Source organism: Theropithecus gelada, chromosome 1 (assembly GCF_003255815.1).
Source record: "Theropithecus gelada isolate Dixy chromosome 1, Tgel_1.0, whole genome shotgun sequence".
Taxonomy (NCBI): Eukaryota; Metazoa; Chordata; class Mammalia; order Primates; family Cercopithecidae; genus Theropithecus; species Theropithecus gelada.
Window position 1 is genome coordinate 11604053 of NC_037668.1, and position 27038 is coordinate 11631090.

Below are 27038 nucleotides of genomic sequence, written 5' to 3' on the forward strand. Positions count from 1 at the left end.
TACTTAGGTTGAACGTCTTTCAGATATATGAGTGGGAGAGTCAGCTTGAACACTGCATGTACACTGATACTTTTTCAACCTTCCTGAACACAGGGCAATGTGGTATATGGAACAAATTGCCGCCCACCACATTGGCTTCCAAAGTTGACATTCTCAGCTGCTGGAATGAGGCAGGGCACCAGCTGGATGCAGAGAGCACTGTGAACAGTGGTTTGGATCCCAGGGGAGCAGCTGGAAATTGAAACCCATTGGAATGTGCTTTGGGTTAGCAGATATGAACTTAAAACCACAGTCTGGCAGCAGAAAACTGCAATCTGCAGGGCACATGTGGCTGTCACAATGAGACAGAGGAGCAAGTACTAGGCAATTCATGCTGGAGACTGGCCAGGTGTGCTCCTTCCCTCCCACACAGGCAGAGAGGACGGAAATTATGTTCATGCCAAGGGCAGCTGAGAAAAGGAGTCATGTCTGGGGTTTTGATTTGATAAGTGAGCTGAGTTGGGAAAATAAAGATTCATGAGAATAGGGGAAGAAGAGAGACTATGAGTGGCAAGGATGGTGAAGGCCAGCAGCAGCCTTCCACTGCTAGATTGATGGAAGCAGTGGAAGTTATCCGATGGACAGCCAACACAGGCACTTTTCCTGGCTCTTATTATATTGTCTTCACTATTTGGAGCAGTTGTGTGAAAGGTGGCCTACCAGGAGCAGACAAAGACTGTTGCACCTTGCACTGCCCTTTGCCTCTGTAATTCTGGTGGAGGAGAGGATTGGAGCCTTATGTGTTATACTTACTGTAATCCCCAAGAAAGAATGGGGGGGGTCCCTAATTGGTCCTACAGAGTTCTTAACCCTGTTTCCTCATTAAAATCACCTGGGGAGTTTCTACAAAATTACAGGTACTTAGGCCTCACTCTAACGAATCACTCTTTACATTTAAAAGAAAAAAAAACAGCTCTCCAAGGTTAAGAAAATCTGCAGCTTAAACTAATCAAACCTCAAGAAGTCCAAGGTGACCAGGTGCAGTTTCTCTAATCGGAATGTGGGCAGAGGCCCACTCACAGAAAAGTTAGAGATAGCTGGGCATGGAGACTCACGTCTATAATCCCAGCACTCTGGGAGGCCAAGGTGGGAGGATCACTTGACCCAGGATTTTGAGACCACCCTGGGCAATATAGGGAGACCCCATCTCCACAAAATTAAAAATGTGTAAAAGTCTAGCCAGGCATGGTGGTGCACACCTGTGGTCCCAGCCACTCCTTAGACTGAGGTAGGAGAATCTCTTGGCCTGGGAAGTTGAGAATTGCGCCACTGCACATCAGTATTCTGGGTGACAGAGCAAGACCCTGTCTCAAAAAAACAAAAACAAGAAAGAAAGAAGGTTAGAGAAAAAAAAATATCTGTCTAAATGAATAGTATCAGCACTGACTTTTCCCATGATCTGTCTTGCTGCTTGCCAAACTCTGTTCTCCATACAACAGCCTGAGATTTTTTAAAAGTAAAATCAAATCCTATGTCTCACTTATTTAAAACCTTTCTGTGGCTTCCCATTCATTTACTATACACTCTAAACTGATCTCCAGCTCTCCCGGACACTGAATGATCTGCTGAACTTTCCAGCTCCTCACCACTTCCCTTTTACTCATGATGCCCCAGACAGATCAACCTTCCTTCTAGTCCATAAACAAGCAATACTTTCTTGCCTCTGAATCTTCACATTTCTCATTCCCTTTACATAAAATGGTGTTCCTCATTTTCTCATGGTTGGCTCTCTGTTGACGTGTAGATCTCAGCTGAACTATCACCTCCCTAAAGAGGTGAGACTCACTGACCATCCTCTTCCGAATATGCTCTGCTTAACGCATCACATCACCCTGATTCTCCCCTCCTGTTACCAAAACCTGCATTTAACTTCTAGTTGTAGATTTTATTGTTTATCTGTACCCTCATAGGGACCTCAGACAGTCTTGCTCCCTACTACATTCCCAAGAGCTTAGAATCATGCCCAAAGTCATAGAGGGCCTCATAAATATTTATTAAATAAATTAATCCGGGAAGGCAAAGCCAGATCAAAATACATCAGCACATCTGGAAAATTATAGCCATCCAAGGAGGAAAACAGCGAATTAGGATGGAACCCAGCAGAATGGGTCACTACCTAAGCCAACAGACCTGAAAAGTCTTCTATCATTCCTTGACTGGACACTTTTCTGCATGAATCCACGTCATAGTACAGGTTCACTTTTGCCCATATTAACCCACAGAGCCAGGAGCTGGGTCAAAAGAACATTAGCATGGGAAACACCAAAAGAGAAAGCAGTCCCACAGCAGACCTGGTAATAACTTTTAAGGCCTATTTGCTTAACCCAAATATATGTATAGGGTGTCTACCACTCACATATTTAGAAAGGAAAAATGAAGTATGGCCGTACAGCTCTGCTTGCCTATAACTGCAATTCAGAACCCAGAATTAAAAAGAAGTGAACACCCAAACTTTCAAAACAGCACTCCCTTGAAAAGTTAGTTCATAAAATGTGTGACTCAAAGCCCTCCCTTTGGTTCTTCTCAGAATAAAAGATCTTAAAAGGGAAGATCAGTAATGACTGAAACCGTCAGTGGATTACAATTTTTTGCACATCCTATATATCTCTAGGAAATAAGTATGGAACTTTGAACTCTGGACAGAAGAGCTATACCTATAAAATGTTTTCCAACAGAACTCATACTCTCTATCTGTTAAACAGAGCAACACAGTCAAACCAGATGAAAGGAAAATATAAAGCAGGTGTTGTTAGAATACTTGGAAGAGTAGTGGATAATTTGGAGAATGATGGTCATTGAAAAGAAGCTTAGAAGTCTAAAGTAGATGTCATTGTTAATGGGCTGATAAAAAGAAAAATGAAATTCACCATGCTCCCAGTGTTAGGCCTTAATTTTTTATGTAGGTGTCAAATTGTCTGCTGCATTGGTGGCTGATAATTTGAGGCCAAAGAGGGGGGTCTTTACTCTGGCAGCCAGGATGGAGTGCTTGTGCTGCAAGTTTAGGGACACACTAAGAAAGCACATATCTAGGGGTGACTGGCTGGCTGACACAGCAGCCACAGTTGCATTATGGGACAGGATGCCTAGATGACCATGGGCCTTGAAGATGACCTTCAACACCCTTATTTGCATGGCAACATGTGACTTGAAACAAAATGGAAACTTCATGGTTTAAGCCGTTTTGTGCTAGTATAACAAAATATACCAGATTGGATAATTTACAAATAACAGAAACTTATTTCTAAAGTTCCAGAGTCTGGGAAGTCCATGATCAAGGTGTCAGTAGGTTCCATGTATGGTGAGAGCCCTGTATCTCTTTCCAAGACAGCATCTTGTTGCCACATCCTCTGCAAAAGGTAGACACTGTGTCCTCATGTGGCAGAAGAATGGAAGGGGTCAGCTAGTTTTCTGAAGCCCTTTTATAAGGACACTTACTCCATTCGTGAAAACCCTGTCCTCATATGTTAATCACTTTCTAAAGGCCCCAGCTCTAAACATTATCACATTGGCAATTGAGTTTCAACATGTGAATCTGATTCAGACCATACAAGTTCACGAGATTAAAAAGAATATGAGACAAGAGTGATCTTGATACAGCTTAACTCATGCACTGCTACAAGGGGCTTCGGGAATATTTTTTAGTTTGAGTCACAGAGCCAAGGCCAGAAAGAGCAGAACAAGAAAGAACAGAGAATCAAAGAAAAGCCTAAAATATTCTTTGTCACGCCCTACGATGTGACAGTATTTTATGGCCCATTGGCTAATGTCTATTTTGTGCAATGCACTGACCTCCAAGAAAAGTAGCAGAGTTTTCAAATAAGAAATTCAGGGACCCTGAAAGCAAATTAATACTGACTAGCCCAGTTCTTCACCAGTAAATGAGAAAGGAGATATGTTTATTTTGGTCATATTGGATAGTTTTAGTAGATAGATGGAGGCTTTCTCAATAAAGTACTACAGAGCTAAATGAATGGGAGAGATTAAAGTCTAAGAAATCTTCTCTTACCCAGTGGTCCCCAAGAACACGGCCTCAGACAGTGGGCAGACTCATCAAGAGCTGTCACACCAGCCACATCCCACAGCAAATGACCAAACCTAGGCAGACTTTGCTCTCCTCTGCCCTGTTCCCCAGCCCTCATACCCCTGTCATCCATCAGGCATCACCCTCACAGACAGTGGGACTTGGTGCCCTTTCTAGAACTTTACTCTTTGGAATTTCCCTTCTAAATCATAGAACTCTTTGTCAAATACCATCCTTCTTAGCCTCGTTCCATTTGTGTTAAGTTCATAACTGTGGTCTCATGATTCTCCTCACAGCTGAAAAAGATAAGAACATTTCTGTATTAAATTGTTCCTTGTGGTTAAGTAAATAAATTTTAAAAGCCTTGAAGATAAGACTTGAAATCAGAGAAAACATAAGTACGATAATGTCTACTCCTCCAAACACCCAATCAGGATCTCACAAATCAATTTTTTTCATGCTTTCCTGCTTGTTAGTGATCATGTTGCAACATTTCCCCAAGTTTCCTTTATTACAAGGACTTCAGTGCAGGTGTAGTGGCCCACTTAAGGTCATCTCTTCAACCATGAAATCACCAGCTGAGGACTTAGGGGAGTCATTAGAGATTGGTTTGTGGTAAGAGTGAAACAAATCACATGAGCATATGGTATTAAAATAATGCGGCATACAGACAATGACATTAGCTTGCTTTACAAGAAAATGTAGTAGGAGCTTTCTTTGTATAAATCTACCTGGTCATAACTGTGCTCCTGGACACACATGTGTGTAATTTTTTAAGCTGCAACTGAGCTCAGAGGGCTAGATCAAAAATTCACCAAGGGAAATGAGCAAGAATATTATCAAGACAATACCAAAAAGCTGTTCTCCATTGCTCAGAACATGGGAAAAGGAATGCCTACAGTAAACTGAAGAGATGCATATAAAAATCTCAGAAGGAATCTCTTCAATTCTGAAAATGTCTTACATTTGGAATGCAATCTGATAGAAAGACAGGCGTAAGACCTGAACAGACACCCACCAAAAAAGATACATAGATTACAAAAAAGCATATGAAAAGATACTAAACATCATATGTCATTACAGTATTACAAACTAAAAAATACCACTGTACACCCATTAGAATGGTGATAATCCATAACACTGACAACACCAAAAGCCAGCAAGAATGTGGAGCATTAGGAATGCTCATCCATTGCTGGTGGGGATGCAAAATGGTACAGTTCGTAAGGCAGTTTGGCAGTTTCTTATAAAGCTATACATATTCTTAACACATTGTCCAGCAATCATGCTCTATTGCATTTACACAAATAAATAAGACACTTATGTCCACATAAAAAAAGTACTTTTAGGTTAGATCTTTATAGCAGTTTTATTCATGATTATCGAAACTTGGAAGCAGTCAAATCGTCCTTCAATGGTTGAATGGATAGTGGAATATTATTCAGTACCAAAAAAGTAAGAGCTATCAAGCCATAAAAGGACATGGGGGAAACATAAATGTATATTACTAGATGCAAGAAACCAAAATGAACAGGCTACATGCAGTGTGATTCCAAATACATGACATTCTGGAAAAGGCAAAACCTTGGAGACAGTAAAAAGTCAATGGCTGTAGGAGTCAAGATGTACATAGGGATGAATAAGCAGAGCACAGAGGATTTTTAGGACAGATGATACTAAAATGGTGTTTACATGTCAGTATACATTTGTCAAAATTCAGAGAATGTGCAAGACCAAGAGTAAACTGCGGACTTTGAGTGATAAAGATATGTCAATGCAAATCAACTGATTGTACAAAATGTACCATTCTGGTGCAGGATGTTGATAGTGGGGGAGTCTGTGTATATGTGGGAGTGGGAGTATATGAGAACTCTCTGCACTTTCCCTCAATTTTGTTGTGAAGCTAAAACTGTTATAGAAAATAAAGTCTACTTTAAAAATTAAATGAGAAAATATAAGTAAAGCATCTTATATATAGTGAAGGACTCAATTAATATATTAGAGCTCATATGTAGAGCTTTCTATATGCAAGGAGATGTCCCATATGACCTCTTGGTCTGATCTCAACTGATTATTCCTTAAAATAAATATCTGGAATGAACTTGCTGGGTCAAGTGTGTGAAAGTTTAAAATATTTTGTCAAATACTCACCAAAAATTTGCATAAACTTACACTTCCACAAATAACACGCCTGTCTCCCCACCTTCCCCAACACATAGAAACTTCAGTGAATCTAACATTTGCTAAACCACTTGTAGTTTTCAAACTGAGTTTAACTAAGGGTGAATATTCTTTGTAATGCAAGAGAAATCCCCAAGGAAAGAAGGTAGCTTGTTGAAAGTATGAGAGTCTACCTTTTTCTTTTCTTTCTTTCTTTATTTTATTTTATTTTTTTTTTTTTGAGATGGAGTCTCCCTCTGTCACCCAGGCTGGAGTGCAGTGGCACAATCTCGGCCCACCGCAACATCTGCCTCCTGGGTTCTAGCAATTCTCCTGCCTCAATAAGCTGGGATTACAGGCACGTGCCACCACGCCTACCTAATATTTTTGCATTTTTAGTAGAGATGGGGTTTCACCATGTTGGCCACGCTGGTTTCACACTCCTGACCTCAGGTGATCCACCTACCATGGCCTCCCAAAATGCTGGAATTACAGGTGTGAGCCACTGCACCTGGCATTTTTTTTTTCTTAAACATCGGAGTTCCAAGAACTCTGGGATTGGCACAAAGTTCTGATTTCCTCAGAAGACTCAACTAGTGAAATATCTACTTTCAAGCTCACTTACATAGTTGTTGGAAGATTCACTTCCTCGAAACTTATTGGACCAAGAACCTCAGTTCCCATTTGACTGTTGGCTGCCCTCAGTTCATTGCCATATTGTCCTCTCCAGCATGGCAACTTGCTTCATCCAGCCCAATGAGAAACAGGAAATGTAAAATCAAGACAGAAGTAACAATCTTTTCTATCCTAATCATGGAAATAACATTCCATCATTTTTGTCTTATCATACTGATTAAAAGCAAGTTACTAGGGTCAGCCCACACACAAGGGAATGAATATGAAGAAGTAGAAATCACTGGAGTCACCTTGGAGGCTGGCTACCATATCATCATTGTCATCCTCTGGAGCACCTGGTTGAATGGTATCTATGTGACCTTCCCAAAATAACTGACAAACAGAGAATTAAGTAGGACATGGAAAAGAGATTTTGCTAAAGCCTTCTCCTTCCTCACTCCAAAGGCCTTGCTGGGAAAGACAGCCAAGTTGAGCTCGTATAAACCAAAAGCTCTGCCCCCAGCTCTCCCTGTAGGGTGGAGGGGATGGCCCATTTTTCCTTACTTCTAAAAACTGACTCTTCAAGTACCCTTCAAATACCTGGGATCCTACTCATATCCATGTTTTAGATGGGAGGAAAATTGCTTCTCCTTGGCAAATAGCTTTGGCCTGGGCAGTGGTCCCAGAAGCACTAAGACATTCAAGAGTCCTTGATTGTTCACTCATCCTTCCTTTCATTATTCAATAAACATTTATTAAGTTTATATTACGTGTCAGATGTTGTGCAAATTCTTATGGTGATAAAAAGATGCATGAGACACAGGTGCTTTATCGAGTCAAACACTCAAAAATGTTTGAACATTTGCTCTGTACAAGGTGCTGAGGATTCATAAAGGCAGCAGTCCAGTTTTAAGACAACACAACAAAAACAAACTCTTGACTCCACTGGCTGTAACACCTTTTTACTGAGATCTTCATGGCACAACTTCTTGTACAGATGTTTATTAATAGTCACTCTGTTCACATTTTTTTCTGTTCCTCAACACGCAGATGAATTGTGGTTTGGACTTTCCAATTGAACTTTCAACCCAACAGTTCCTGGAAATTTCTCGTACCAAATTACTTAAAATGTTGTCAAAATCAATAATCAATTATTTTCCTATTGCATTTGATACGTCAGCAGCATCCAACATAGTGGCCCACACTCTTCTTGAAACACTTTATTTGCTTGACTTTTACAAGGCCATCTCCTCCTAATTTTCCTCCTACCTGCTACCAACTCCTACTCAGTATATTTAGCTGGTCCCTTCTTCTCTGTTCAACTTCTAAATGTTGATGTATCTATTCCAGGATTCAGTCCAGGAACTTTCCCCTTTATCCATGACTATTCTTACCATAGCTTATTTCATCTACTCCTGTGCCTTTAAAAATTATTCTATGTTACTCATGTCCAAATTGACCTCTCTAGGACTATAACACAAGGGGTGTAATTATCCTAAAGTAACCCAGGAATTTAATAAGCTGGCCTAGAAGAGGGATTTCCTTTTCCCAACATGAGGGGCTGTGCCTACTATAGCTCCCTGTACATGGGTGGCTTTCTCCCCTAAGAAAATGGAAACTCTTTGCATGAGGCCCAAGGACTCTAGATGCTGGGCAGTTGAGTTTCCCAGACAATCTTGTGAACGGTTGGCACCTAAATCCAGACTGTTTCACACAAACAGCCTGTGTGTTCCTCCATTGTTAAAGCTGTGTCCTTGTGCTTACATGACAAAAAAAAAAAAAAAGTTATAATAAGGGAGACCAGTGTTCCTATACTGGAATGCAGATTTCCATTGTGAGCCCATCATTTCCTGACCATTTATGCCTTAGCATAAAATAGGATAGAGAAATCATGCTGTCTAATCTTTTTCTGATCAGTAATATTTGCGAGTTTTCCTAATATAGCATTTTGTTGGCCTCGTACATACAGGGGACTTTATGGATGGTACAGGACAAAGTAGGGTTCCCTAGGCCCCTCCCTCTTCAGGGGATCTGCATGGAAACTGTGAGAAGGGGAGATTCTCAGTGTGGTGGGGGACTGAGTGTGGCAGAGACTCCCCAGCACCTGAGGGCCTCTCTTTTCCTCTCATGCTTTCACTGGGGCTGGTGGTCCAGAGGTCTTACTCCTTGGAGGCCGTCTGGGCCATGAGGTTCACCACTCTGTTGCTGTAGCCAAATTCATTGTCATACCAGGAAATGAGCTTGAGAAAGTGTCATTGAGGGCACTGCCAGTCCCAGGATCAAAGGTGGAAGAGTGGGTGTCAATGGCTACGTTGGAGGAGACAACCTAGTACTCAGTGTAGCACACGATGCCCTTGAGGGGACCCTCTGATGCTGCTTCATTACCTTCTTGATGTTATATTTGGCAGGTTTTTCCAGATGGCAGGTTACGTCCATAACCAACATGTTGGTGGTGGGTGCATGGAAGGTCATGCCAGTGAGCTTCCTGTTCAGCCCATGGATCTCATTGCCCACAGTCTTGACAGTGCCAGTAGATGCAAGAATGATGTTCTGGAGAGCTCTGTGGTGATGATGCCACAGTTTCACGAAGGGGCATCCACAGTCTTCTCTGTAGCAGTGATAGTGTTGACTGTGGTCACAAATCCTTCCAATATGCCAAAATTGTCATGAATGATCTTAGCTAGAGGTACTATACAGTTGGTGGTACAGGAGGCATTGCTGATGTTCTTGAGGCTGTTTTCATACTTCTCATGGTTCTCACCCATTACAAACATGGTGGTATCAGCAGATGGGGCAGAGATGTTGACCCTTTTAGCTCAACCCTGCAAGTGATCCCCAGCCTTCTCCATGGCAGTGAAGACACTGGTGGACTCTATGATGTACTCAGTTCCAGAATCACCCTATTTGATTTTGGTGGGATCTAGCTTTTGGATGATGGTGGTGGGATTTCCATTGATGACAAGCTTCCTGTTCTCAGCCTTGATGGTCCCGTGGAATTTGTCATAGGTGGACTCATACTGGAACATGTAGACCATGTAGTTGAGCTCTATGAAGGGGTCACTGATGGTAACAATATTCACTTTATCAGTGTTATAAGTAGCCCTGGTGACCCAGCACCCGAATAAAGCCAAATCTATTGACTTATGCCTTCATTTTCACCATGGTGCATCAGGGATGTGGCTGGCTCTGCACAAAAAGATGACACTGTCTGTCAAATGGGAGAAGCAAAAAGCTACAGCATATTATTTAACCCATAATTATCATACTGAGAAATTCTTCACACACTCAGATGCCAATAGGTGGTGACTCAGATGAGCATCACTTGACATAGCATGCTGACTTTCCCTGAGCATGTGGACAATTCAGTTGTCTCATTATTGCTTGGTTAAAAGACTATGCTTTTCCCCCATTGAATTTAGTATTGTTAAAATCAATTGGCCATATGAATCCAGGCCATTAACACAGACATACACAAAAATTCCCTCATAATAAATTATAGGCTTAAATGTAAAGGCTAAATTATACACCTCTTAGAAGAAAACATAGATTAGCATATTCATGATCTTGAATTAGGCAAAAACCCAACTTTTCCTGGTTAAAAAAAGAGTTTAAAAATGAGACACGATCAAAACTAAAAATGTTGCACTTAAAGACATCAAAAGAAAATGAAACGATGAGCCACAGACTGAGAAAAAAAAATCGAATCATATGTTTGATAAAGGACTTATATCCAGGGTATAAAATATACTTACATCTGAACAATGAAAATATAAATAACCTAATTTTATAAATGGGCAAAATATATAAATCGCCATTTCACCAAAAAGGTGTAGGAATGGCCAATAAAGTACAAGAAAAGATAGCATCATCAGTGAGCAGGGAAACGCAAATCGAAACTACAATGAGACACCACTTCTTACCCATTAGAATGCTATAATATAAAAGAAGGACAGAAACAACTGGAGGAAGTGAAAAAACAATGATGTGGAAAACTGAAACTACTCATGCCTTGTTGATGGGACATGTAGTCATGTTGAAAACCAGTTTGGCAGTTTCTTAAAAACTTTGAAGATACATTTACCATATGACCTAGCACTTTCACTCCTAGTTCTTTACCCAAAAGAAATAAAAACCTACGTCCACACAACACATGAATGTGAATATTCATAGCAGCTTTATCCATAATAGTCCATAAAGTGGAAACATATCAAATATTGATCAACAGGTGAATGAACAAACAAATGGGAATTATCAATACAATTTAATAGGATTTGACACCTAAAAGGAATGAAATATTGATATGTGCTACAACATAGATAAACCACAAAAGTGTATTAAGTTAGGTGAAAGAAGACAGATACAAAAGAGCACATATTGCATGATTCCATTTATGTGGTGTCCAGGAAAGGCAAATCTCTAGAGTCAGAAAGTCATTACGGGTTGCCTTGAGTTGGGGAGTGGGAATAAAAGGTGGCAACTGATAAGCATGAGGGATGTTTTAGGAATGATAGAAATGTTGCAAAACAGGAGCATGGTGATGGTCATACGTGTCTAAAATTTTACTAAAAATAATTGAACTTTACACTTAAAAAAGGTGAATGTTACGATATGTCAATTATACCTTAGTAAAGCTGTTTAAAAACAAAAAAGTTCAGTAGTGTGGGCCCCATCAGTCTTGCCTTTTGTTTAATTTCTCACTTTCTTTAGGGCTTATATTTATTGCTTCCACTCAGAGACTCCAAGAGACACCGGCTGAAATCTATCAGCCTCCAGAACTCTCAACAGCTGAGGGAATGACCGGCCCCACCCTTAAGGCGATGGGGGATACATAAGATGCATTCCAGCATCTGATACAGCAGACAAAGGCATGCGATGCACCTGGGTGATTTCAGATAGCGCTCCACAAGTCTCAGCAAGACCCAGGGCCTGTAGCTAGTTCCGATAACTTCAGAGAACTAGCTACTACATCTTGCAGCACACGGCCAACCTTTCCTAGGCAAGTGGGTTTGAAGCATTGGTAGTCAGGTCCCAAGTAGCAGATGAATGTCTACAACACAGGAGGTGGGCAAGACCCAGAGTGGGGTTTCAAACCAAACCATTTGTCGAGTATTATTTCCAGCAACTGCAAAAAGCATTCTTTTCACGTGCTTATGGCATTTTCACCAACATACACTATTTGCTGCACCATAAAATAAGTCTCAATATATATCCAAGAATCAAAATCATATGGAGTATATGCTATGGCCACAATAGTATGTAATTAGAAATCTGTAACAATAAGATATCTAGAGCGTTGGGCACGGTGGCTCAAGCCTGTAATCCCAGCACTTTGGGAGACCGAGACGGGCAGATCACAAGGTCTGGAGATCGAGACCATCCTGGCTAACACAGTGAAACCCCGTCTCTACTAAAAATAGAAAGATTAGCCGGGCACAGTGGCGGGCGCCTGTGGTCCCAGCTACTCGGGAGGCTGAGGCAGGAGAATAGCGTGAACTCGGGAGGCGGAGCTTGCCACTGCACTCCAGCCCAGGTGACAGAGCTAGACTCTGCCTCAATAAATAAATAAATAAATAAATAAATAAATAAATAAATAAATAAAAGATATCTAGAAAGCCCCCAATCTTAGAAAACAAGCAACATACTCTAAATAACACTTTGGTCGTAGACGAACTCACAAGAAAAAGTTTAAAACATCGTTAACTGAGTGAAGATGACCCAGCGCCTCAAAATGTGGGACGCAGCTGACATAGTGCTTAGAGAGAGACTGACAACTTTCAATGCCTATAGTGGAAATGAGCAAAGGAGTAAAGTCAATTTTCTATGCTTTCATCATAAGAACCCTGAAAAAGAAGAGTAAAATAAACCCAAAGTTAATAACTATAAGCCAATAATAAAGAAAATCATGAAATAAAAAATGAGCAAACAATAGGGACAATCAGTGGTCAAGTTTTCTGTACTCCATGTACAAAACTTCATTTCAGAATGATTTTGCATTTAAATATATATCCAGAACCACAGAAATCTTAAAAGAAAAAATTAGGAAAAGATGGGAATAAAACAAGAATAAAAATCAGAAAGTAGTTGCCTACCAAGTAGGTTGGGTACAGTGCGAGGAATTAACTAAGAACTTCTTTCCAAGAAGAAAATGGCCTGTGTTTTTTTGGGTGGTACTTATGTGGGCATACATAACTGTCAAGTTTCACTGAACTGAACACTTGAGATCTGGGCAGTTTAATGAATATAAATTACATTTTTTTAAGAAAATAAAGTGTCTCGGGAGCTTATGGTGGGTAAATTTAGGCAGTTCTAATGCATAGGCTTCAGCAGCACTCACAGCATGTTCAGTTCAGGAATTTGCTGAAAATGGTTTTGCAGTCAAAAATATGGGATACATTCAAACATCTCTGACAAGAGTTATTGGGGCAAACAACTACAAATCTCCACTCTTGTGGTACAAGCCATATTATTAAGCAGTTACCAATAGATAGCTTTCCTTCAATGCTGTTCTTCATCTAGCAACCCAGAGCTCTTCAGGGGAAAAATTTCAATTGAGGTTTTGGATGTATTCAGTAGGAAAGAAAGTCACCTCACATAAAACTAAGTGATTGGAGACGTCACCATTGCAAATTTCTAAACTTTGCAAGACAGCAGCAACATTTCAAATGCCACTCAGACAGGAAATAATGGGCTCATATGGATTTCCCTCCAAACATATTTACTGCACAAAGGCAAAGTTCACATTGTACTTGGAGATTTCTCCCAGTCTAGTTTAACTTCACAGATTGCAGATACCAGACAGCTGGTATCAACTGACCAGTGTCCTGTTAAGGCTACGCCTAAGACTCTTTACCACAGTCTTTTCCACAGACTCTTTACCACACACTTTCCCACTTACTCCTTTTCGAAGAGTAGCCTTAGGATTGGATTTCTCCTCCTGTTCCTGGGAAGAATTAGAGATGTAACCTAAAGGTCACTATTCTTCTGAGAAAAAGAATGCTTGAGGAGGTGGGAGCAATGAGTATGTGGCAGTTCAGAGTGATAAGGGGCAAGCCAGGAGCCACAGAGCATAAAGCTCCAGGGCTGCCTTAGGGGATGAAGTGACCAGCACCCTGACTCTTCTGTCCAGCTTTTAACCATTTAACTAATGGTTAGAGCTTTTTCATTTTCTTTCAGCTACTCTTGGCAGTGGTGGGGACATGGAATTTTTGCAAAAAATAGGGTGGAGGAAAACAAGGCATCTGTGCAAGTCTATAACCATTTTACCTCTGTTTTTAGTCCTCTCCATGGTCACCCTAGAATAAGATCTGCTCCCCAGCATCTTCTATTTCCTGGCAAGGGTTTCCTGAAATCTTGGATTGGCCATGACGGGCTGGAGCTGCCTTGTGACAGGAGCAGGAGGGTTTCTGGGTCAGAGGATCGTCCATCTCTTGGTGAAGAAGGAGCTGAAGGAGATCAGGGCCTTGGACAAGGCCTTCAGACCAGGACTGAGGGAGGAATTTTCTAGTAAGTAAACTTGAGTCGTGGGTGTGTGGCTCCATTTTAAACCCTGCATAGGTGTGGGGAGGTGGAGCTTTTTTGGCAAGTTATGGAAAGTTGTAGCCAAATCTAAGCCAATCCCACATCCAAAGTCATCAAAAAAAGAAAATTAAATAGTATAAAATGGCATAGTGTGAAGGATACTGGACGGGCTGTCCAGAGACTGGATTCTGGCCCTGATGCGGAACTTGAGAGGCAGCCGCCTCAGCCTCCAGGCCCCTTTTCTTTTCATCTAGAAAATCCCACATCAGTTCTCTTTCTTGTCTACAACTCTTTTATGCTCTGAAGCTTTTTGTCTTGGCAATTGCTTTACAACATTCATAAAGGACAGCATGTACCTGGAGACCTCACCAGTGGGTCCCTGCCTCTCTGGACCGCCCTGAGCTTTGTTTTGTTTTGTAGCATCCTCAGCAACTTTAGTGGAGGTAAAATAAAAGGAAGCAAAGGTAAAGATGAGTGTTTAAGCGTGTGTGTGTGTGTGCATGTGTGCCTGTGCGTATGTATCAGAGAGTGAGAAAGAGAGAGAAAATGAAGGAGAGAGAAAAATCAGAGAGAGAAAATGAGAAAGACAGAGAATGAATGAGAAAGAGTGAGAGACAGAGCATCAGTGAGAGGGAGAGGGTATGCACAAGTGCACAGCACAGAGCAGAGACAGAGTAAGAGGCAGTATGAGACCAGACATGCCTCATTTTCATTTCTCACATATGGCTTTTTTAAAACCATTTGTCTCTGTTGCTCAATACCACCCCCCTCCGGAAAAAAACTGCAGAATTTGTTGTAGCAACTCCTTGTGCAAATAACACTATGAGGAAGGTAGAAAAGGGGTGACATCCAAGTGGACAATGAATGCATCATCAAGGTCCAGAAACATAAAGCGACTTGCCAAGGTCATCTGATTAATGTGTAGCAGAGCTCAGACCAAAGCTTCATCCAGAGGCTTCACTTGGCCCTGGGGCTGATGCTTGGCAAAATGGGTCTTCAGTCTCTCCCTTTGCCTCCCTGTGTGCCCAATTCCCTGTCCTCCTCCCCATCCCACGGGATTGGGAGGACTGTGTGTCTACATGTGGGCTCTGACTGTGCAGAACGTCATGCCCTGCCCACAGAAAAGTCCCCCCTTGACAGCATTCAGGGACCACACCCAGCACTCTACTCTTCTTTCGCTTTTCTCTGACCTCTTCTGATTTCCTCCACCCTCTGTTCTAAAGGTGTCTTTGATAAACACCTATTAACACTTGACCAATTTTAAATGATTGTAATCCTTATGTCTCACCAATATTTGTACTCTAACAGTTAATACAAAGAAAAAGCAATGCTCAGCCTAGAGGAACAATTCCATGTGGTGAAAATGCAGGAGATATAATGGATGGACAGAAGACTATGTGAAGATAAAAACAGAGAATGCTTTTGGTGTTTTTACTGTGCCAGGCACTGTTCTACATGGTTTGCATGTGCCCACTCATTTGCTTCTCATAACAGCCCTATGAGATCGTTAATATTATTATCCTTTCTTACAGATGAGGAAACAGTCAGAGAGAGGTTAATGCACTTGTCCAATGTCCTGCAGTTAGAACATGGCAAAGTTGGATTTGAACCCTTGTAGTCTAGTGCAGCATCTGTGCTCTTAAGCAGTAGTTGGTCTAGCAGCTTGGGGAACGAGGGAGCTATGGCTCCATCCACAAAGTCCCCTTTCCTGGTCTCTTTAGTTCCCTGTGAACTCGTTGGGGAAGAGTGATTTTCTCTTGGCTTTAGACTTCTTCAGCTTTGAAAAGGCAATTCCTTTGAGCCAGTCTGTCTGAAGTCGGCAGCAAATGGGAAGCAGAGGAAGGGAGCAGGAAGCGCAGAGGTGGAAATAGAACCAGAGAAAATTCAACTCTCAGGCTGTCACCCACCTCCTCCCCAGCAGCCTCTTCCCTGCCTCCCCCATTGCAGGGCCTCCTTGGAGGTGCCTGACAGTGGGAAGGGGCTGGGAGTAGACAAAACAAGGCAGAGGCATCAGGAGAGTAAATGGGCCCGCCTGTACCGCAGAAAGGAATTTCTCCAGCCTTGAATTTTTCACTCTGAATTTTACTCTCACTGTTCTTTGGCCTTTGTTGCCAATTTCATTTAAACTGACTTATTCTTACTCTTTCTCAGAAAAGTTGATTCTAAACAGCTAGTCCTGCACCTGGTGTACAGGGTACAAGACTTGGAGGTGGGGTGGGCAACTTTGAGCCTTCACTAGAAACGTGACTTTTAATCTGTCCCTTAAGCTGAGCCTCAGTTTCCTCACCAATAAAATGGGATTCAGAATAGCTACCTCATGAGATAGCAGTAAAAGGAAACAAGCAAGCTGTGAGCCATATGCAGATTATAAAGCACAAATGAGAGTAGAGTATTTATCTGAGCTCCATGTAGCATGATGTTCATTTTGGGGCTAATTCCAGGTGACAACTTTACTGGCAGCATCACTACCTGTGGATTTCAGAGGAGCCTGAAGACATTAATGTTGTAACTGCTCCCTGGGCTACACAGCTAGATGTTAGTCCACTGGTGACTAACTCATTTTCAGCATTGCTACTTGCTTTTGATAATATCCGATAAGAATTTTCAATAGAATTCATTATTTAAACTCTTCTGCAATTCCCTAATAATGGCTCCATTCTCCTCTCAGTTGCCTGAGCAGGAAACTGTGGGAGTGATTTTATCTTCTCCTTTTCCTCTCAGCCCAGCTCCAGTAGGTACCAGGACCGTCAAGGTAAGGTCTGAAATTCCAACCTGGTGTATCTCTCCCCTCCTCTGCTTCCACTGCTGGACCCTGCTTCCAGCCCTCGTCTAAACCTTGGCACAGACATTCTGATTAATCTCTTGATCAACTGGATTTCTCATATCCCCTATACCAGTCCGTTTTATATCCTTGAGGCAAGGTTAACTTCCTACGCTACAATTCTGCTTCTGTTTTTCTTTTTCTTTGTGAAACAGGATTTTGCTGTGCCACCCAGGCTGGAGTCCAGAGGCATGATCTGTGCTCACTGCCACCTTCACCTCCTGGGCTCCATCCTTCCTCCTACCTCAGGCTTCTTATTAGCTGGGAATATAGGCACTCACCACTAAGTCTGGCTAATTTTTGTATTTTTAGTAGAGAGGGGGTTTCTCCAGGTTGCCCAGGCTGGTCTTGACCTCCTGGATGCAAGCAATCCACCTGCCTCAGTCTCCCAAATTGCTGGAATTACAGGGGTGAGCCACCACCCCTGGCCTGCTTCTCTACTTATTCCAAATATAAATAAGGGGTTTTCTTTGACATGGTGCTGGAGACCAAAAATCATGATTCTGCATTACCTACAGAATTAAATTCAAACTTTTCCCTCTTATACCCAACTCTCCACAATCACCCTACTCTCCTTAAAAATTTTGGTGAGTCTCCCGTGATCCTAGCAATACTTATATTCCAAGCACAGCTGACAGCTCATTGCTTAGATTACTTTTCTGAAATGAGATGGGGTAGAAACAGATGTTTGCTCTTTCCCAATAAATTGCTAAACAGGCTGACTTCTGTGTCTTTGTTTACTTGTTCCTTCCATGGAACGTACACCCTCCACTCTAACAACCCTCCTCTAACCATCCCCGAACACCTATGTAACATCACCTTTATCAGGAAACTTTGAAGCCAGATTCGGAAACCCTTCCAAGGACCTGACCCATGTTCACACAGAGCTCCAGAACAAGACCAAGCTGACAGTGCTAGAAGGAGACATTCTGGATGAGTCATGCCTGAAGAGAGCCTGCCAGGACATCTCAGTCGTCATCCACACTGCCTCTATCATTGACTTCTTCAGTGTCACTCACAGAGAGTCTATCATGAACTTCAACGTGAAAGGTACAGTAGCCTGGGGAGAGATGGAGCAAAGTGGGGCAAACAAGGATGAGAAAGATAAACAATGAAGGAAGAGAAGTCCCTCCACTGAACACCTGCTATGCGCTGGGCCAAGTGCCTCTGCTGATCACTACCAACTGGGGGCGTTCAAAGCTGCTACCTTCAGTTTTTTACATGAGAAGACTAGGGCTGAGAGATGGCAAGTAACTAGTCCAAGGCCTCCCAGGTAAGTAAGTAAGTAGGAGAGTTAGACTTTAAACTCACCCTGGTGTGACTGCAAAGACTGTGGATGCTCCTTCCACTGTGGCTCCAGTCAAAAGTCAACTAAACTCTGACTTCAGACTCTTGATATCCAGCCACCCCTTGCCTTGCCTCTGTGGGCCAGAATCAAACCTGCCAGGTGCCACCATAGTCATCATTTTAAACCTTGTTTGTAGGCTGATGATCATGAAATGGGAAAAATCCCTTGTCCCCCTCACAGTGTGTGTGATGGGGGTGTGGCTCCCTCCTTCAGTGCCCTGGCTCAGACCTCTAGGGGAGCATAGAGATGAGCAGGCTGGGGGCCTCCAACTCCAAAGCAGTGTCTGGGGTGAATGTTTACAGCTCGCGAAGCCCCAGTGGGCGTGTGTTACATGGTGCTCCTTTAGTTTTGCTCTTTTAGTTTTGCCATCTATAGGCAGCTTGTGTTAACCAGCTCAGTTAGACCTTAGACCTTCTACCTTGTCACAAGGACAAAAGGCTTTGTATATCCTGGGTTCTTCTCTTAGTGTACCAGAAAAATTTAATCGCACCTGAGCTTGGAGAATGAGTGCAAGTTTTTATTGAGTGGAGGTAGCTCTCAGCAGATGGGGGAAGCCAGAAAATCATGGTTTTCCCCTGGAGTCTGCTGCTCAACGGCCTGACTCTTCTCTAACTGCTTGGCCAAACTCTGCATCCTTCTGCTGGTCAGTGCATTCCTCTCGACGTCCAGCTGCCCTGTGTTCCTTCACTGATGTGCTTCCCTCGACATCTAGCTGCTTCTGTCTTCTTTCCCTGATCTGCTCCTCTTGACGTCCAGCAGCTTGCGTGTGCCTGCTAGAATCTTGGGGCTTTTTAACAGGCACAGGATGGGGGTGTGGCAGACCAGGGTGGCCTTGGGAAATGAAATATTTGGGCAGAAAATGCCTGTCCTCACATAGGTCTATGGGGGTGGAGTCTCAGCCACAGACCACTCCCTCCCTCCCCTTCCCTCCTACCCAGCACGTCTTTTTCCCCAGTCCATATCATGTAAAGGGACCATGCTTTTCCCTTTATGGCGGTTCTGTATCATATCCCCACTCTGAAGAGGTACATCTAACTGCCGTTAGAATATGGACAATTACCAGTGTTAGCTGCCTCCTGCTGACAGGAGGTGTTGTTTTGGGGAAAACAGCAGTCAGATTCTTTCCAGGGGTCTATCTAAGGGTTCCTAGCAAAGGGGAGCCATCCTCTGAGGCTCCAGTTACCTTACTGTTTGGGATTTGTTGGTTCCTAGGGAGAAAAAACAAGTTTTATAAGGTTAAGTATGCATGGGTTAAACATGTGTATTACACAAAGAAAGAATTTAGTGCTAAACATTACAGAGACAAAATGTAAAATGTACTAACAACATTGTACCCTGATCTGTTTCACCCTGGACTGGTTAAACTTTAGAAGAGACATAACTGTTCTTGGTATATCTTCAGCAGTTGACAGGTGCACTCCGGGAATTCTGGGGTTTGTGGACTTGCACCAAGGCCATTAAAAGTTTTGTTTTTTTCCCTGTATCTCCTCTCTCTTTCCTGGACCTTTCTGTCTCTATTGTGAAAGACCGAGATGGCCACTTTCAGGAGCTCCTCTAATGTACTATCTGGTCCCAGGGCCTGTTCCTGCAACTTCCTCCGGATGTCAGGAGCTGCCTGAGTAATAAATTTATCGTTTAGGATTAGATGTCTCTTGGCTGAAGCAGGAGATAGAGAGGTGTGCATTACTAAGACCTCACTTAACCTTTCCGGTGGGATTTTCATCAAATCCTTGGTCAATCACGGACAACTTGATATAATTGAGAGGCTTAGTCTTAGTTCTACATAAACCTTCCATTATTCACACCTGAAAGTGTCTCGTTTTCCAGTCTTCCATCTCATCATTATGATCCCATGTAGGGTTAGTCACTGGTACTGCTTCTCTTTCAGTTGGATAATATTCACTCCTTTCCCTGACATTATATGTGATACAAAGCTCATCCCGAAATCTCTCTGCTGCTTGCACAGTGGCCTGTTTCTCAGTATCTCTCAGGGTCTGATTCAAAAGTAACATAAGATCTCTCCAGGAGAGTTCAAATATGTGGGTGAAATCCTAGAAAGCCTCTATGTATCTATCAGGGTCATCTGAAAGCTTCCTAATATCCCCTTAATTTGCTTTAAGTCCTGTGGGAGAAGGAGACCTGGAACTTACTGAGCCCAAATTCACTGGGCATCTGTTGGAGGGGCAAGAGTGAGACTGGGGCTTGTTTAGGGTGAGGATTTCTAGGAGGGGCTTTGAAGCTGGATAGGGAGGTCAGGGTGAACACAGAGGAGCAGGGCTGAAGGGATCTGGCTTCTCTGGCGGGAGTGGTTCTGGGATTCTTATCTTTAACTCTGTGGGCTTGCCTCTTGCAGCCTTTCCCGTGATAGCAAACAGGAGGGCTGGATCAATCCTACATTGTCAGCAAAGGTCTGGATCACCTTGCAAGGTATAGAAAGCCTGCTCATATGGAGCCTCAGACCATCTGTCCTCGCATCTACAGAAAAGTTTCAACTGCCAGATGGTATAAATAAATGGTCCCTTCCTGAGGCCAAGTCAGTCCTTCATATAAATCATAATTTGGCCAAAGCTTTGTGCAGAGGGATATGAGACATTTTTTTTCTCCAGATTCTGAGGGTCAAACAGTCCCAATGGTTTACAATACACTCCAGAGGAATATAAGCTGGGGGTGGTGTAGAGAACTGGTTGCCCATTCTGAAAGACAGGGAATAGAGGCATCTATCACTTCCTTTCTTCTTTCAGAAAATACTCAGGGTGTGATGGAGAGAGAAAGAGAATGTCCTCCCTTCACTTTCCACCTCTTATTCCTGAGACTCAGTGACCTTGGCAGGTGCTGGCCATAGATACCAATGTGGTGTGTCCTCATAAGGCAGGGAAAGCCTAGAGAGTAGGAATTACCTGCCCTTGCCTATGCATCCATTCCTCCCTACTGTTGGCAAACTTTGAGTTCCCTGGATCTGTTTATGCCATGAAGCATGGCCTCCTTCTGTGGAGTGGGGTTCATTCAGCAGGAATTGGTCCTGCCCATTTACACTGTACCTGTTGACTGGCTTTGGATCCCTCACCTGTTTTTTCTTTCTGGAGTCTAAGCATGAAGCTTGGAATTGAGTTTAGGACTGAAAAGGCATTTCAGAGGCTCTTTGTATCCATGAGCCATGCTGAATTTGCAGTTTTCAGCCAGCAGGGGTCACCCCTCCGTTAACTTTTCTATCAGAAACAGAGTCAGAGGGGGGCCCCCTCTCACCTACAAAAGGAAAAAAGAGAAAAACAGTTAAAGGGACAAAAAAGTGGGGGATTCTAGGGGAAGAAACCTTTGCTTAGTGCAAGTGGGCCCCTTTAATCCTTATAACTTTCCCCTGGTTCAGACCAGGTTAAATTCCTTGGCCAGGGGAGGAAAGGTCCCATTGGCACAGCAAGTGAGAAATGTGTCCATTCCTTGGCCCTGTGGGGTCCCAGCTACCTCTGGTTTTCTCCCGCCCCAACTTGTTGCTGTTAGGCTCAGCCTTTGCCTGCTGTGGGCATGCCCATGTTCCCGAACTGGGAGGGGAAAGAGTAACAGAAGGTGCCCTGAGCCATGCATGCCTGTAGCTGTCATCATGGAGGCATACATGGCACCTTTAGGAACAATTCGTCTGATTCGCACCTTAGGTGTCTGAGTCTAAAGCTCATTACATTTAGTAACATTGCCATAGCCTGTAGCAAAGCCCTTAACATTATGAAGAAAGAGATAAGAGATTTCAAACTGTGGGAGAGGGAAAAAGAGAAAAAAGTAACAGAGCATCTTACCCACAGGAACGAGAGAGAGGTGGCAGGGTTTTGGAAGAAAGGTAGACCATAGAGGTTTGCATTTGCTCACACTCATCTTCCTGAGAGCCTGGATGAGCCCCCAGTAGAAATGGAAAAAATTCTCTTGTCCCTCTTGCAGGGCATGGGATGGGGTGTGCTTGCTTCTTCAGTGCCCCACTGTTCAAATCTCTAAGGAAGCATGCAGATGGGAAGGCTGTGGGGCTCCAGTCCCATGGCAGTGACTAGGGGTGAATGTTTATAGCTCCTGAAGTCCCACTGGGCGTGTGTTACAGGGTGCTCGTTTAGTTTTGCTGTCTATAGGCAGCTTATGTTAACAAACTCAGTTAGACCCTCTATCTTGTCACAAAGACAGAAGGCTTTCTGTATACCAGGTCCTTGCCTTGGTGTACCAGAAGACTCAGATCACACCTGGGCTTGGAAAATGAGTGCAAAGTTTTATTGAGTGGAGGTAGCTCTCAGCAGATGGGGAAATCCGGAAGGGGCTAGTTTTCCCTGGAAGTTGGCCACTCAATATCTCAACTCGTCTCCGACCACACAGGCCAAACTTTGCATTGTTCTGCCAGTTGGTGCATTCCTCTTGACATCCAGCTGCCTGTGTGTTCCTCGACTGATGTGCTCCATTCCCCATCTAGCCCCTTCTGTCTTCTTCCACTGATCTGCTGCTCTTGACATCCAGTAGCTTGTGTGTGTGACTGCTAGGGTCTTAGGGGTTTTTATAGGCACAGAACGGGGACATAGCAGGCCACGGCAGTCTTGGGAAATGCAACATTTGGGAAATGCAAATGCAAGACCTCACCTAGGTCTGTGGAGTTGGAGCCCTAGCCAGGAACCACACCCTTCTGTACCCAGCACTTCCCTTCTCCCCTTCCATATCATTTAAAGGGATCATGCTCTTCCCTTCCAACCACTTCCATATCAAGAACATACAGAGCTGTCCTGACCATGTCAAAGAAATTCTCTCGAGAGAACTAGCAAAGTTAGTTCACAGAGGTCTATCAGAACAGAATTATCCAGTACATGCTTTCTCACAATATTTTCTTAACAATAAGAGTTTCCCAGTATCCAGAATACGGTCTCTTCAGCTCACCACAGGGGCTACTATTACCGAGCTATTTTCTGTAAGGTGCTCAAAATGCACTCTCATTCAGTCCTCATTCGTTAAATGCTTGGTGGTCTTTCCGAATTGCAGCTTACCAACCTACTTTAAATTCAGACACATTTCCTTAAGGAATCTTTCCATGCAGTCTCACCTGCTGATTCCCAGAGCCCAGTCTCTTAAGCACCACAGTACACAACTGCTGGCCTGGCCCTCCAAACTCAATCTACTCTGATGCGTTTTCTAACAAAACTAATTGCTTTTGGGTCTCCAGCACCATCTAAAAAAAAAAAGAAAGAAAGAAAGAAAGGAAGGAAGAAAAAGAAAAAAAAAAACCTTTCCAGTTTCTGGTTAGCCATACCTCTAAGTACCCCTACAGTGCAAGGAGGGTGCTAAGAGTAACCAGTTTTTCATTTTAATTCTTACTCTCCACAGCTCCCAACAACAGGGGATGTGAAATGATAGGGAAGTGTTAGAGGCATCTGTTTCCTCAAACCATTGTCACTCCCAGGCTTAGAAAATACTTCACAATGTTGGTCAATTCCCCCTTGAAGGTAAACTAACTAATTTTCTCGGCCGGGCGCAGTGGCTCAAGTCTGTAATCCCAGCACTTTGGGAGGCCGAGATGGGTGGATCACGAGGTCAGGAGATTGAGACCATCCTGGCTAACACGGTGAAACCCCGTCTCTACTAAAAAATACAAAAAACTAGCGAGGCGAGGTGGCAGGCACCTGTAGTCCCAGCTACTCGGGAGGCTGAGGCAGGAGAATGGCATAAACCTGGGAGGTGGACCTTGCAGTGAGCTGAGATCTGACCACTGCACTCCAGCCGGGTGACAGAGGAAGACTCCGTCTCAAAAAAAAAAAAAATTTTCCCTGCCACCAGATTAATTTCTGAGAACATAAAGTTGTCTCTCCAGAAACCCAAATTCCACAGAGAAGAGGCCAAGAATTAAAATAATAATAACAATAATCTTTTGCCCAGCAAATTTCTACCTTCTTCAAGGGAAGGCACTCCAGATACCTCCATGAGTTTCGCTTCCACACAGCTCAGTGGAGGCTGCCAGGTCCTCTCAGTGCAGATGTTACAAGCAGAGGGCACACTCCCTCCCCAGTCCTCCACCAGGCTCCACAGGAAATACCGGTGCAGGGTTTAAAGGAAGGTTTGTCACCCCCACTATGCATTACCAGGTAAACAGAGTCACAGTCAGAATTGGAAGCATCTTTCCCAGGGAACGCACAATCAGGAAAAGAGTGTGGGTTTCCAGCATGTTCCCATAACTCACTGTTTGCTCAGTGACTCCAGGGATGGTCCTTGTGACAAAGTTTTATTAGTCCTCAACAAAAGGTAATAAATATCAGCAATTTCATGTATATTTAAGAGGTATATTGCCTATATACAACTGTGAATATGTGTGTGTGTGATGTGAATTCTTCCACTGCCTCTTTATGCCTAAGGACTGGGACTGTCTGCATTCTCATAGTATAGCCTCCTGATTTTTTAGATTTTAAATGTTCTATTTTCAATGGTATTGATGACAAATTATTATTTTTCAGTATCCTTTCTTGGCAAAATATAAAGTGATAACTTTATATAGGTCCTTTATATAGTTCCTTTTCCAAAATTATGGTACACACACACACAAGCACACACACACATGTCCACGAAACCCCAAAGTCTAAAAATTCTTGCTCTCCAAAACCCGAATGTCAGTTTCTTTTCATTTTTGTGTTTTTCCTATGGCTGTAGCATGACCCAATCTCAGTCAGATCCACTGAAGAATGTACCTCAAGTCTATTACAACCACTGAACTTGGGAGTGGGGAGTGAGATACACGGATCTGTTCACGTGGCTGGCTCCCCTTAGGGATATTTCCTGACATTGACAGCATGCTCTTCATGGACAAGTACCCAACAGCTGTTGGAGGCCTGTGTCCAAGCTAGTGTGCTAGTCTTCATCCACACTAGCAACATACAGGTAGCCTGGCCCAACTCCTACAAAAAGATTGTCCAGAATCGACACGAACGAGAGCCTCTGGAAAACACACAGCCCGCTCCATATCTATACAGCAAAAAACTTGCTGAGAAGGCTGTGCTGGCGGCTAATGTGCGGACTCTGAAAAATGCTGGCACCTTGTACCCTTGTGCCTTAAGATCAATGCATATCTATGGGGAAGGAAGCCCATTTCTTACTGCCAATGTAAATAGGGCCCTGAAAAACAATGCAATCCTGTCAACGATTGGAAAGTTCTCCACAACCAACCCAGTCTATGTGGGCTGGGCCCACATTCTGGCCTTGAGGGTCCTGTGGGGCCCCAAGAAGGCCCTAAGTGTCCGAGGACAGTTCTATTACATCCTAGATGACGGGCCTCACTAAAGCTATGATATCCCTAATTATACCTTGAGCAAAGAATTCGGCCTCCGCCTTGATTCCAGATGGAACCTTCCTTTATCCCTGGTATGCTGGATTGGCTTCCTGCTGGAAATAGTGAGCTTCCTTCTCAGGCCAGTTTCCACTTATCGACCACCCTTTAACAGCCACACAGTGACATTGTCCAACAGCATGGTCACCTTCTCTTACAAGAAGGCTCAATGAGACCTGGCATATAAGCCACTTTACAGCTGGGAGGAAGCCCAGCAGAAAACCATGGAATGGGTTGGTTCCCTTGTGGACCGGCACAAGGAGAACCTGAAGTCCAAGACTCAGTGATTTAAGGATGACAAAGATGTGCATGTGGGTATTATTAGGAGAGGTTATCAAGCTCTACCCTCCTGGCTTCATACAGAAGGTGACAAGTGCACAAGCCCGGGTCCTGCTGCCTCCCTTTCACACAATGCCCAACTTATTGTCTTCCTTGTGTCATCAAAACCTGTGCAGTCACTGGTCCAACCAAAAGCTTTCTGTCCTAATCGTATACCGGAGGACACACAATGCGACTTGCTGTTACCAAATCTCATGGGCTGCTTCTGAACAATTTGGGATCTCTTTTAACTTGAGGGTCTCTTTTGACTACCATAGCTCCATTCCCCTCTTAAATGAGAAGGGATTTCTTTTCTTTTAAATTTCCTATTTCTTCACAGAGTTCAATGAAAAGAGTAATAAATGATTTAATGCTTAATGTGGAGAAAGGTGTGGTTACTGTTAATACGTACTTTTCTCCTTTCTCTTACATTTCCAGGTGTCACCATCTCTCATTGAGAAGAGTTGGATGAAACAGGGGTTAGGGGGTAGGCAGAGTAGTGGGAGGGTCAGGAAGGGCGGATGAAGACTGAATGAATAAGCTCTACTATGTTTCACACGTGTACAACATGACCCACATATGATATATATTATCTCATTTAATACTCATCAGAAATGAGTATTAAATGAGTATTAAACCTCACTCTACCTGTGAGGTAGAGTGACTATTTCCATTTTATCAGCAAGGAAACTTTTGCACAGTCACACTGATTAGCGACTAGGCCCGCTATGAGGGAGCTGGCCTTGAAAGTCCTTATCTTTCCACCCAATTACACAGCCTGAATTCTTGTCAGTGGTACGGCGGAGCACTGAAGCATGGGGTGCCGATTTATGGGAGAGCCCTGGTTACCTTGTATTGCCTTCTTCTTGCCCAG

The 27038-nt window shown here is 43.2% G+C and overlaps 2 pseudogenes; one reads left to right on the forward strand and one right to left on the reverse strand.

The window, feature by feature from the left end:
* Window positions 1–8994: 8994 nt before the first annotated feature.
* On the reverse strand, window positions 8995–9997 carry LOC112634235 (annotated as a pseudogene).
* Window positions 9998–14196: 4199 nt separating this feature from the next.
* Window positions 14197–26133, forward strand: LOC112607108 (annotated as a pseudogene).
* Window positions 26134–27038: the final 905 nt, after the last annotated feature.